The sequence below is a fragment of the Canis lupus genome, chromosome 30 (assembly GCF_003254725.2).
Source record: "Canis lupus dingo isolate Sandy chromosome 30, ASM325472v2, whole genome shotgun sequence".
NCBI classification, from domain to species: domain Eukaryota; kingdom Metazoa; phylum Chordata; class Mammalia; order Carnivora; family Canidae; genus Canis; species Canis lupus.
This window is the reverse complement of record NC_064272.1, coordinates 32,332,196-32,346,403: the sequence shown is the minus strand read 5'-3', so window position 1 is coordinate 32,346,403 and position 14,208 is coordinate 32,332,196.

Sequence of the window (14,208 nt, the reverse complement as noted above, 5' to 3'; positions counted from 1 at the left end):
AAGGGAGAGCACTTGAAACCCAGAGATAACACATTATAATATTCAAATGCTTAGTTTTTTGATGACAGCAACCAAAAAATAATTTTAAAAATCCTAAAACATAATAAGAAACAGAAGAATATGGCCTAGTCAATGAAAAAAAATTGACAAAAACTATTCCTGAGGAAGCTCAGACATTGGACTTATATAGACTTTAAAACCACTGTTTTAAATATTCTCAAAGAGCTAAAGGAAGCTAGGTAAATAATGTATGAACAAAATTAAAATATCAATAAAGAGAAATTGCTAAAAAGGAATAAAGTAGAAATTGTGGAGCTGAAAACGACAATAACTAAAATGAAAAATTCATTAGAGAGGTTCAAGAATGGATTTAAGCAGTCAGATGAAAGCAGAGGAAATCCTGAAAGCAGAAAGAGTAAAACAATTTATCATATACAAGTATTCTCAATCAGACTAAAAGTTAATTTCTCATCAGAAGCAGCAGAGACTACAGAGCAATAGGATGTCATATTTAAAGTGCAGAAGTGCCAAATAAGAATTCTATATCCAGCAAAACTATCCTTCAAGAATGAAGGAAAATATAATGGGCAACTGGGTGGCTCAGTTGGTTAAGCATCTGCCTTCAGATTAGGTCATGGTCCCAGAGACCTGGAATAGAGCCTCATATTGAGCTCCCTGATCAGCAGGAAGTCTGCTTCTCCCTCCCCCCACTTGTGCTTGCTCTCTCTCTCAAATGAATAAATAAAATCTTTAAAAAAAGAATGAAGGACAATATAAAACATTCCAAGATAAGTAAAAGCTAAGAGAGTTTATTAGTAATAAACCTGCCCTGGAAGGAATGCTAAAGGGAATTTTTTTTAAGATTTTGTTTATTCATGAGAGACACACAGAGACAGAAACACAGGCAGAGAGAGAAGCAGGATCCCTGCAGGGAGCCCAGTGTGGGACTCAATTCCAGAACCCCAGGATCACAACTTGAGTAGAAGGCAGACACTCAACCACTGAGCCACCCAGGTGTCTGATAAAGGGAATCTTTTTAGGTTAAAAGAAAAGGACAGGGGATTCCTGGGTGGCTCAGCTGTTTGATGCCTGCCTTTGGCCCAGGGCCCGATCCTGGAGTCCCAGGATTGAGTCCCGCTTCGGGCTTCTGGCGTGGAGCCTGCTTCTCCCTCCTCCTGTGTCTCTGCCTCTCTCTCTCTCTCTCCGTGTCTATCATGAATAAATGAATAAATCTTAAAAAAAAAAAAAAGGAAAGGAAAGGACAGTAAACAGCAACTCAAATCCATGTGAAGAAATAAAGAACACTGGTAAAAGTAACCATATAGGTAAATAAAAGTATTACTGTACTTTTTGGTTTGTAACTCTTCCCCTTTTCTTCTATGTGATCTAAAATATAGATGCTCAAAATAATAACAATAAATCTATGTTAATAGCCATATAATATATAAAGGTGCAATCTAACAATAGAAGGGAAGGAACAGAGATGTATGAAAGCAGGGTGCTTGTATATTATCAAAATTTAGTTGACACTAGTCAGATTAGGTTGGAAAGTCACTAAAGTACGTACAAAAAATTTAAGAACAGAATCAGAACACTAGAAAAAAATCAACTAGATACAAAAAAAGGCAGTAATGGAGGAAGTGAGGAATAAAAAGTATATAAATTATACATAAAAGATAGTTAAGTGGCAGAAAGAAGTCCTTTCTTATCAGTAATTACTTTAAATGTAAACAGATTAAACCCTTCACTTAACAGATGTTGTTGGAACAGATATTTAAAAAAAAATGTTTATATGCTATCTACAAGAGACACCTTTTAGATACAAAACACAAAGAGATTGAAAGTGGGAAAAAATATTCCATGCAAGTATTAACCAAAAGAGAGTGGTTATATTATTATCAGACAAAATAGATTTTAAATTTAAAAAGGTTATAAGAGAAAAAGAAGGACATTATAGATAGATAAAAGGTTTTTTTTTTTGTTTTGTTTTTGGTTTTTTTTTTAATATCCACTCTGATGGGGTTCCTGGGTGGCTTAGTTGGTTGGGTAATTGCCTTCAGCTCAGGTCATGATCCCAGGGTCCTGAAATTGAGCTCCACATCAGACTCCCTGCTTGGTGAGGAGTCTGTTCCTCCCTCTCATTCTGCCTACCACTCCTCCTGCTTGTGCTCTCTCTCTATCAAATAAATGAATAAATGAAATGTTTTTAAAAAAACTATTTTGACAATCTGTCTTTGAATTGGAGAGCCTAATCCATTTACATTTATATTGACAAAGACTTAATACATATAGAAGACATAACACTTAGAAATATATATGTACATATTGACAGAGCCCCAAAGTATAAGAAGCAATTGCACATGAAGCATTCTCTAGGATATACTACATGTTAAAACAAGTCTTAATAAATTCAAAATTATTGAAATCATACAAAATATTTTTTCCAAACACAATGGAATGAAACTAGAAATTAATAACCAAAGAAAAACTGGAGAATGAACAAATATATAGAAATTAAACAATAGTCAACTAATATGACAATAGTACCCCAACAAATTGGATAACCTAGATAATGGACAAACTCCTAGAGACACAGAAGCTAACAAAATGACTCATGAAAAAATAGAAAATATGAATAAACTTATAACAAGTAAGGAGATTGAACCCATTATTATGTTTTTAAATTCTCCCGACAAAGAAATCCCAGGACTAGATGGTTTCACTGGTGACTTCCACCAAACATTTAAAGAAGAGTTAACACCAATCCTTCTCAAACTCTTCCCTGAAAATTAAGAAAACCTAATACTTTCTCTCTTTTAAGATTTTGTTTATTTACGAGAGAGAGAGAGAGAGAGAGCACAAGCAGGAGGAGAAGCAGACTCTTTGTTGAGCAAGGAGCCTGATGTGGGGCTTGATCTCAGGACCTGGGATCATGATCTGAACTGAAGGCAGATGCTTAACTGACTGAGCCACCCAGGTCCCTGAACCTAATACTTTGTAACTTAATCTGTAAAACCAGCATTAGCCTGATACTGAAATCAAAGACATTACAAGAAAAGAAAACTATAGACTAATATCTCTTACAAATCTTTTGGCTAAATTTGCTCCTAAGAATTTTTTTAAATATTTTTATTTTATTTTATTTATTCATTCATGATAGACAGAGAGAGAGAGGCAGAGACACAGGCAGAGGGAGAAGCAGGCTCCATGCTGGGAGCCTGACTTGGGACTCAATCCCAGGACTCCAGGATCATGCCCCTGGCCAAAGGCAAGCAGCAAACTGCTGAGTCACCCAGGGATCCCCTGCTCCTCAGAATTTTATTCTTTTTTATACCATTATAAATGAAGTTCTTTTCTTAATTTCTTTTTTAAATTGTTTGTTGCTACTATATAGAAACGCAACTGATTTTTGTTTTTTGGTTTTGTATTTCTCACCTTTGTTGAATTTGTGTTACATAATTAACCACAATTTTTAAAATAGTATGACAAACTCAGGGAGAAATTTAGTGCCATTATGCATATATTAGAGAAATTTTTAAGTTGAAAGCCAATTATATAAGTTTTCAACTCAGGAAGACACTAAGAGAACACCAAATCAAACTCAAACTAGCAGTAAGGAAATAATAAAAATGAGAGCAGAAATAAAATTTATAACAAATATAAAATATAGAAGATCAATAAAGCTGAAAGTTGGTTATTTAACATTTTTAATAAAATTGGTTACCCCAATAAGGCTGATTAAGAAGAACAAAAGACAAATTATCAGTACCACAAATGAACAAAGGATCGCTACAGATCCTGTAGACACTAAAGAAGATTATAAGAGAATACTGTGAACAGCCTGTTGCAATGTAGCTGATGATTTAAATAAAGTAAACAAATTCATAAAACATGTAACTTACCAAAACTAACTCCAGAAGAAATAGAAAATAAGAATAGTCCTACATTTATGAAAGTAATTGAATCCATTATATAAAAACTTACAAAGAAAACTCCAGACACAAATTATTTCACTAGTGAATTTTCTGGACAATTAAAGAAGAAACTAATCTTACACAAAGTCTTCCCAAGGATGGGAAAAGATACTCAACTCTTTATGAGGCCAGGACCTTGAAACCAAAACCTGACAAGGATACTACAAGAAAGAAAAAGTATAGACAGTTCTCTCTCATTTCCACAGGAGCCAAATATTAGTAAATTGAATCCAGTAATATATAAAAGCAAAATAGAATATAACCAAGAGGTTCTTATTCTAGGAACACAAAAAGTTGTTTAACACTTAAAAACCAATCATCTTAATTTACAGCACTAACAGACACAAAAATTGAAAAATCATATGATCATGTTGTAAGATGCAAAGAAGCACTTACTAAAAATTTAACACCCATCATGATATAACCTTAATAAATTAGTCATAGAAGGGAACTCTTTTATATGCTTATAAGTATCTACCAAAAACATGCAGAAAACATAGTTAATGGTAAAATATTCCTTTTGATAATGGCGATGAGAAAGGTGATAAGGTAGGTAGAAGAAAATATCAGGATTAGAAAAAAACTAATAAAATTTCATTTACAGAGGACATAATTGTGCCTGAGAACACCTAAAATAATTCTCTGAAAAACTATTAGATAATAGAATTAACAAGTGAATTTATCCAGTTTACTTAATGCAAGGTGAGCTAATAAAAATCAATTATATTTCTACATATCAGTAAACAAACAAAAATATATAATTCAGGAAAGATACCAATTACAGTAACACACACACACACACACACACACACATATATATATATATATATATATATATATATATATATATATATATATTTTTTTTTTTTTTTAAGGAAGCTCTACATCCAATGTAGGGTTTGAACATACAACCCTGAAACTGAGAGTCACATGCTCTACTGATTAAGCCAGCCAGGCACCCCTACAATAACATTTTTAAACTAATAAAAGATATCTTGGAACATATCTTTTAAAATAGGCCTCTACTCTGAAAAATATTAAAATTTCATTGAAATTAAAGACCCTAATAACTAAACGGATTATAGATTATATATAGTATTATAGTATATAGTATAGTATATATAGTATTCATAGATTTGAATTCTCAATATTGTAAAGATGTCAGTTTGCCACAAACTGGTGCATATTTAATTGGAATATACTCAATGTAATTGTAATCAGAGCCTTGGTTTTTTTGCTATAAATACAGATAAACTGATTCCAATATTTACAGAAATGCAGTGGATGCCTCACAGTACCAGATATCAAGACATATTATCAACCTAAAGTGATTAAATCATGAATATTAGCACACGGATAGATGGGTAGACCAAGGAACAGGAGATATAGTTCAGAGATTCTTGGGGAAAACATGATCTTTTCAATAAAAGATACAAGTTAATTGGAAATCATTTAGCAAAAAATGATATCTCAAATAGTACAAAGAAAGCAATTCCAGATAGATAATAAATCCAAATATGAAGTGTAAAAATAGAAGTGCTTTTAAGTTAACATAGAGGAATATCTTTATGACCTCAAGGTAGGCAGAGATTTCCTTTTAAAAAAATTTTATTTATTTATTTAGTTATTTGGTTATTTATTTTTAGAGAGAGAGAGAGAGAACATGGGGGGTTGGGGCAGAAAAAGAAGCCAAGAGAGAATCTCAAGCAGATGCTCCACTGAGCACAGAGCCTGACAAGAGGCTCCATCCCCCAACCTTGAGGTCATGACCTGAGCCAAAAACAAGTTGGATGCCCAACCAACTAAGCCATCCAGGTGCCCCTAGGCAGAGATTTCTTAAATAGGTTGTAAAAAGTTCCAACCACAAAGGAAAACATTAATAAATTGGAGCATGTTAAAATTTAAAACTTCTCTTCATCATAAGGCACTATTAAGAGAGAGAAAAAGCAAGTTAATAGTGGGAGAAGATATTTGAAATCCATTTATCCAACAAAAGAGATTACTTAGAATATTACACTACAAGTTTTTAAAACTCCTTCAAATCAATTTAGCAAAATTAAAAGCATGCAACCCAATAAAGCAAATAGACAAGAGACTTGAATTGGCACTACACTAAAGAGCATATTCCAAATGGCCTATAGATACATGAAAAGATGTTCAACTTTGTCAGTCACCAGGGAAACACTCACTAAAATCATGATGTGACAAACTTGGGAAGAAGAAACAAACAGGCATGGCTCAGCTTAAATACTGTTACTTTCTCTGAGATGCCTGCTTATCAAAAGGTGGTAGAGTTTATTTCACCCAGAGTCAACCTTTGCCCTATTTTCAGCTGATCCACATCTAAATCACCTTCGCTATAATAGACCTCTCAGAGAGAATTCCCCACTGTGGGAGTTTTAGTGGGAGGGGAGTGCCAAGAGCTAGACAACCAACCTCAAGGCCAGAAGCTGAGAGACGGTTCAGGGAGATGGGCCAGGTATGTGACCTAAGCCCAAACAAGTAAAACCTCACAGTGGGCTCCCTGGTTCTCTGTGGAGACACAGGGGACACCAAGACAGAGACCTAGCAACCAGCTTTCTGTAGAAGGACCATCTCAGCTCCTGAGTCATACTCCCTGATCTCTCAAGGTTCTTCTTCACTTTCCAAGCCTTCCCTTTGACCCCGAAAGCTCCCAATTATCTTCCTTTCTTTTTTCTTTTTTTCTTTTTTCTTTTTTCTTTTTTTTTTTTAAATAGGTCCAGTGACCCTGGTTTATTTGAGTTTTTTTTTTTTAATTTTTATTTATTTATGATAGTCACACACACAGAGAGAGAGAGAGGCAGAGACATAGGCAGAGGGAGAAGCAGGCTCCACGCACCAGGAACCCGATGTGGGATTCGATCCCGGGTCTCCAGGATCACGCCCTGGGCCAAAGGCGGGTGCTAAACCGCTGTGCCACCCAGGGATCCCTCTTTTTTCTTTTTTTAAAGTTATCCCTATGCCCAACTTGTGGCTTGAACTCACCACACAAGGATTGAGAGTTACATGCTCTACCAACTGAGCCAGTCAGGCACCCCCTTTTCTTCCTTTTTAGTGTATATCCTTGCTTGTAATCAAGAATCTAAACTAGGGATCCCTGGCTGGCGCAGCGGTTTGGTGCCTGCCTTTGGCCCAGGGCGTGATCCTGGAGACCCGGGATTGAATCCCATGTCGGGCTCCCAGTGCATGGAGCCTGCTTCTCCCTCTGCCTGTGTCTGCCTCTCTCTCTCTCTCTCTCTCTGTGTGACTATCATAAAAAAAAAAAAAAAAAAAAAAAGAATCTAAACTAATGCATGGGCATCTGACTGGCTCAGTAGGAAGAGCATGTGACTCTTGATCTTGAGGTCTTGAGTTCAGGCCTGATCCACACTGGGAGTCCCTGCTGATCCGCACTGGGAGCAGAGATTAAATAAATAAACAACTTTTAAAAAAAGGAATCCTGACCTAAGCACCATTCTATCCTTCACCTTTTCACTGTAGTTATCACAGTGTATAATTATTTTATTAAATTGTTTGTCTAGTTGGTGCTGACCCACACCTAAAAGTAAGCTCCAGGAGTTCAGAGTTCCTCTCTGTCTTGTTTTCCACTGTATTCCCTGCACTTAGAATAGGGCCTGACCTATAACAGGGACCCAATGAATGTTAGTTGAATGAATGAATGAATGAATGAATGAATGACGTATTTGCTTGTGACCTTGCAGCCTTGGGTGCTTATTCACAGAATGGGGTCTTCAGCAGCCATCTTTTTTTTTTTTTTTTTAAGATTTTATTTATTTATTTGAGAGAGGCAGTGCGCACACAGAGGAATAAGGGGGAGGGGCAGAGAGGGAAGCCAACTCCCTACTAAGCAGGGAGCCTGATATGGGACTTGATTTCAGGACCCTGGGATCATGACCTGAGCCGAAGGCAGACTCTTAACCGACTGAGCCACCCAGGCACCCCTCAGCAGCCATCTTTACTGAAATGTTTAACTTGACATATTTTCTGTCAAGGCATTTTCAACCAATAATTTAAAAGCCTGCATTTAGTAAGACTAGCTTCAAGACAGGCCTAGGATCTAATTTCAGGATGAAAGATTAGAAAGCTGCCTCATGTTGCTACTGAAGTTCTCAAATATGCTGAGATATTTATATTAGTTGCTAAACAACAGCTCGGCTTTCTTTCTCACTAACATTTTTCCACTCAGTGAAGTAGATAATCATAACCTTAAGAATACTCAATATTTTAGAACTAAAGCCATTTAAAAATTTTTGAAGACAAACGAAAGTGAAACAAAACTTTCATTTTGAATAAAAACAAACATTTGAAATTTTCCAAATTGGCCTTCTTGCAAAACACATTATTAACCATGGTCTACAGTCTCTAATAGAATTGCATAATGAAATGTCAGATAGGGAAGAGAGGATAGAATAAAGAAATAACCAAATTATAACTCCTGTTGAATGGGTGTGGCTTAAGTGGAAAGAACTCAATCTTAAGGATTAGGTACATTTATTCAGGTGTAAAGTTTTTGCTTTTTAAAAAATATTTTATTTATTTATTCATGAGAGACACAGAGGGAGAGAGGCAGAGATACAGGCAGAGGGAGAAGCAGGCTCCATGCAGGAAGTCCAATGTGGGACTTGATCCCAGGACCCCAGGATCATGACCTGAGTGGAAGGCAGTGGCTTAACCACTGAGCCACCCAGGTGCCCCCCCAGGTGGAGTTATAAAACTAGACCCAGAGATATGGATAATTGTTACCCATAGTCTATTTCACTGCAATAAACTCTCAAAACAAAAATACGTGTGATAGCCATTAAGATTGTTCACAAGTACGCATGTTCTCTTTTCTGTGAATCTGATAAGATGGACACTTTCCCAAACCTTTTGAAGCTAGGCATACTCATGTGATTTGCTTTGAATAAGAAAGCATTAGGAAAAGGAAGATGTGTCACTTCTGCGCAGAGCCATGGATCTGTGCCATGTCCCCTATCTCCCTGCTGGGATGATTGTGGAAGCATATGATAAAGTGGAGCTCGTGTCAGCTAAGGTTTCTGAGTGGCTTTAAAGAGTAGATGTCCCTGCTGATCCACACTGGGCATGTAGCATAGGCAAAAAATAATTGTATCATTGTTAGTGATTGGGATTCTGGAGCTTATTACTTATACCATAGCCTATCTTATCTTGACTGATCCCTAATATGAGATGCAGCCAGAACAAAAATCTAGAAAAGTGTCACTGATAAGGATGGTGAACCATATGACACAATAGTGAAACATTTGCTAAGGATGTTGCCCAAGGGACACCTGGGTGGCTCAGCAGTTGAGTGTCTGCCTTCAGCCCAGGGCGTGATCCAGGGTCCTGGGATCGAGTCCCACATCGGGCTCCCTGCATGGAGCCTGCTTCTCCCTCTGCCTATGTCTCTGCCTCTCTCTCTCTCTCTCTCTCTCTCTCTGTGTGTCTCTCAGAATAAAAATAAAATCTTAAAAAAAAAAAAGAAGATGTTGCCCAAAATTACTTGGAAGGTGGATTAGGTACCTAATGAACTTGTAGCCCTGGAAGAAGCAGTTAGAAAACATAATATTAGAGGGAACTGGCTAGCTCAGTCAGTAAAGCATGTGAGTCTTGAGTTTGAGGTTGCAAGTCTGAGCCCCAAGTTGAGTGTAAAGATTCCTTAAGAATAAAATCTTTAAAAGAAAGGAAGAACAACAACAACAACAACAACAAAAAGAAATGAAGAAAGAAAGAAAACAATATTAATGATGTGCCTTGGTTGTATTTGACAAGATATCAGAAAGAGATAGAGATCTAGAAAGATAGAGAAGGAGGGGTGTGGGTGAGGGAACACACAGAGAGGAACTGGCTTGTTTGCAAGTAGAAATGAAAAGCAAAAGAAAGAGTCCACAAATTCAGAGATTTATGGAGTTGGAAGACAGACTGCTTCTCATTAGAGATTAGATAAAAAGATAAAACAGTGAAGACTCAGCCTTATGACAAGAATCTAATAAAAAATATTGCTTCCACATCCATGTTAAAAACCGGGTGGATTAAGGTGTCAGAATAAAGATCCAACCAGAATGAGACTATGGAGTTGACTGCCTCAGAAAGGGTGAGTGAGGGTATTTTGATGGTAGGGATGGCATTCAGTGGCCAGAAGTGTGGATTACAGCCTCCAACTTAATGATTTTTTGACTTTATAATGGTGCAAAAGCATTCAATAGAAACTGTACTTCCAATTATGAATTTAGATCTGTTCCTAAGCTAGTGATGTGCAGTACAATCCTCTCCAGTGACCCAGGGCAGCGGCAGTGGACTCAGCTCTCAGGCAGCCACACCATCATCAGGGTCAACAACCAACACATTTTTTTTTTAAGATTTTATTTATTCATGAGAGACACACAGAGAGAGGCAGAGACATAGGCAGAGAAGCAGGCTCCTTGTGGGGAGCTTGATGAGGGACTCCATCCCACGACCCTGGGATCAACCACTGAGCCACCAGGTACCCCAACAACCAACAGACTTAGAACTGCTCTGTACCCAGACATCCATTCTGTTGTCCACTTTCAGTACAGGAGTCAACAAATTACATGAGATATTCAACCCTTTCTTATAAACGAGGCTTTGTGTTAGACGATTTTGCCCAACTGTAGACTAATATAAGTGTTCTGAGCAAGTTTAAGGCAGGTTCAGCTGAGCTATGATGTTCGGTAGATGGGTTATGGGCATTTTGACTATTTTATTGTATTTTTTAAAGATGTTATTTATGTATTTGCCAGAGAGAGAGCACAAGCACGGGAGCAGTAAGCAGAGGCAGAAAGAGAAGCAGGCTCCTGCTGAGCAGAGAGCCCCATGCAGGGCTCGATCCTAGGATCCTGGGATCATGAACTGAGCCCAAGGCAGACGCTCAACTGACTGAGCCACCCAGGCGCTCTGACTGATGATATTTTAAACTTGGGATGGGTTTATCGTGAGGTAGCCCCATTGTAAGTTGAGGAAGAACTGTATAGTAGTCCTTATTATTACCTGAAACCGGGTTCGCCTCTTGGTGTGTGTCGAACCAAAAGACACAACCAAGCCAAAGAATTGGAAAAGGAAGAGTTTTGCTTGCAACATGCAAAGGAGAACACGGGGCATATTTCCCAAAGCAATGTCTCCCTGAACAACAAAACTGGGGAAGTTTTAAGCTAAGAGTGCATACATATTCATGAAGGGGCTTGCGCAATGAGAACTACAGCATGGAATTGGGCCAAAAGTCATGTTAAGGTGACTTAAGTCCAGGTTAAAGTCATGAGGCTGGCAAGGATCAGCATCAACAATTCTTGGGCTCCAGTCGGTTGGGTATCTGAGTGCTCAAAGGGGTTTAGATCCTGCAAAGATAAGTCAAGAATGTGTGTCAGGTCAATCTTTACTTTTGAATCAGCACTGGGAGTTTTACCACTGATTTATTGTCTCTGATATGATTAGGCTACCTCCTGGCCTGATAGTGGCTGTTTGTTCTTAAATTCTTTCACAAGATGGTCAGGATCCTAAAATGACTTTTCTTTCTTTCTTTTTTTTTTAAAGATTTTTATTTATTTATTCATGAGAGACAGAGAGAGAGAGAGAGAGAGGCAGAGACACAGGCAGTGGGAGAAGTAGGCTCCTCACAGGAGCACAATGTGGGATTCGATCTCGGATCCTGGGATCACGCCCTGGGCCAAAGGCAGACGCTCAACTGCTGAGCCACCCAGGCGTCCCCTAAAATGACATTTTTTTTATGTCAAGAAAGCTATATGTCTTTGTTTTTTCCCCAGGGACCCCCTAACTCTTTCTGCTTACATTGTGGCTGTTCAAAATATTTTGGTTCTCTTCTCCTTGGATTCAGGATTGTATTTCCCCAATTTATTGGAAATTAATCCTTGCCATGTGACTGAATGTTTTTGATAAAATGTGACAGGAAATCATGTATGTCATTTAGCGGCAGAAAATTTCAGAATTAGTGCATACTGATCATTTCTCGAGATGGAGCCTCCCTCCATCAGCCTGAGTCCCTGAGTGACTACAACCAGTGTTAGTTTCTTTGAACCCACCACAGAGCGTGAGCGAGAAATATTTGGCTTGAGTTACTCCACTGAAATTTTAGAGGGTTTTTTGGTTTCCTACCATAGCATCCTTAACCTAGCCTCACCAATCTACTGACCATTGTGCTTATCTTTGTAGGAGGAAACCGTTATTAAGCAAGAAAGGAAATCCATAAGGCATAAAGTGAAAGAAAGTTACATCCGACAATATTCTAATTTTGACTTTCACCTGGCAAAAGGCACTAGAAAGAAATTACATGCTGGAAAAAGCAATCGCAACCCATGTACAAAGGGTTAATGTGAGCTACACATCCGTACACCGATGACAGAACAACCCAATAGAAACAATAGAGCAAAGGATATGAGGAAGTTGTGGACATTGGTTGTTTCCTTCTCCAGCATTGTTTGTCCTTCTCCTGCCAAAAGCACCTAGATTTTCTTTGAGGAAACGGCCGCTCTCGTTCTCAGGCATGTGATTTTGAGTAGGTTTGACTACCCAGCCTGCAGCTGCAGGTGGGGATCAGACTGGATCACATGTCGAACCTGAGCCAATCAGTGAGACTAGGAATGATTGGGTCAATTTTGGCATTTCCGTGAGATATTACTGAGCAGTAATTATTCATGTGTTCTTTTGTTTTATGGAGCAGTTTTTAAAAAATGAGATAGCTCTAGTATGCTTACATGAAAAGATGTGCATGCTATATGGTTCAATGAAACACGCAAGTTTCCGAGTAATGTGTGTGATAGAACCACATTTTTTCTACATAACAAAGAGGGGGGAAAGCCTCTAATAAATGTGACTATATCTTTTCGTGAGCATAGAGGAAAGTATGTAATGCTATGGACCAAATTGTTAACATTGTGTGTTTGCTCTTAGGCTCTTGTCTCAGGTCCAAACCAACCCTTTAATTTTTCTCTGTGATGCCAGGATAAGACTCCACAAACTACACTCGGGCTTTGCCAGCTGCTCTGTTACACTCTGGTAACAGAATAGTAATATGGGATTCAAGAGGCTAGAGGAGGAACTTCCTGTTTGCTTCCTGAGGGCTTCCTATTCCTATCAGAGCATCCCCAGTAGTTTTTCACCCTGGTAGCAACCCCTGGTTCTAGTTTCCAGTACTTTCCACGTGCCCAGAATGAGCTTCAGAGCATCCACACCTCAGAAGTCTGGGTGCCAGATCCACAAGCCCCTTCTCCAAGTTTCTGGGTTCAAATGACTCAGCCACTTCCCTTTGTTTCTCGGGCTTGGGATGGGACCCACCTCCTGCAGCTCCTCTCTCATCCCAAAAGCCCCTTTGCCTTTGCGGTCCTCTACTACCTGTTAGGTCAGTTGTCTTAGTTTGTTATTGCTGCTGTAACAGATCATCACAACTTAGTGCCTTAAAACAACCCAAGTTGATTATCTTACAGTTCTGGATGTCATCGTCCAAAGTGGGTTTCACCTGGTAAAAAACAAGGTGTCAGCAAAGCTTCCTTCCTGCTGGAAGCTCTGGGGGAAATCTGCCTCGATGCCTTTTCCAGCTTCTCAAAACTACCTACATTCTTTGGTTCATGGCCCCTTCCCCTACAAAGACAGCCACGCAACATCTTCAGATCTTTCTCTGACTCTCCTGCCTCCTCTATCCCTTATAAGGACCCTGTGATTACATTGGACTCACACAGATAATCCACGATAATCTCCCCATCTCAAAACCCTTAATGTCATCACATCTGCGGAGTCCCTTTCATCATATCAGGTAAGTGACCTGGTTCTGGAGATTAGGACATGGACATCTTTGGGGACTATTAGTCTGTCTGCTATCCCAAACCCCTAGATCAGAGGTTTGTAAACTTTCACTGTAAAAGACCAGACAGCAAATATTTTAAGCTATGCAGACCATATGGTGTCTGTCACAACTCTTCAACTCTGCTGTCATAGACTGAAAGCACCATAGCCAATACAGAAGGGGATGAGCTTGGCCGTATTCCAATAAAACTTTATTTACAAACATATGCGGTGGGTGGGATTTGGCCTGTGGGCCTTAGCGTGCCAACTCTATGCTAGATAAAATTTCGTCTTTTAAAATACTGATGTATTTTCTGTTTTCCTGACTGATTCACTTAAATTACCTAAGGATGGTGAAATGGAAGAAGACAGTGAGGAGATTACTAAAATTTCTGTATACGGATCT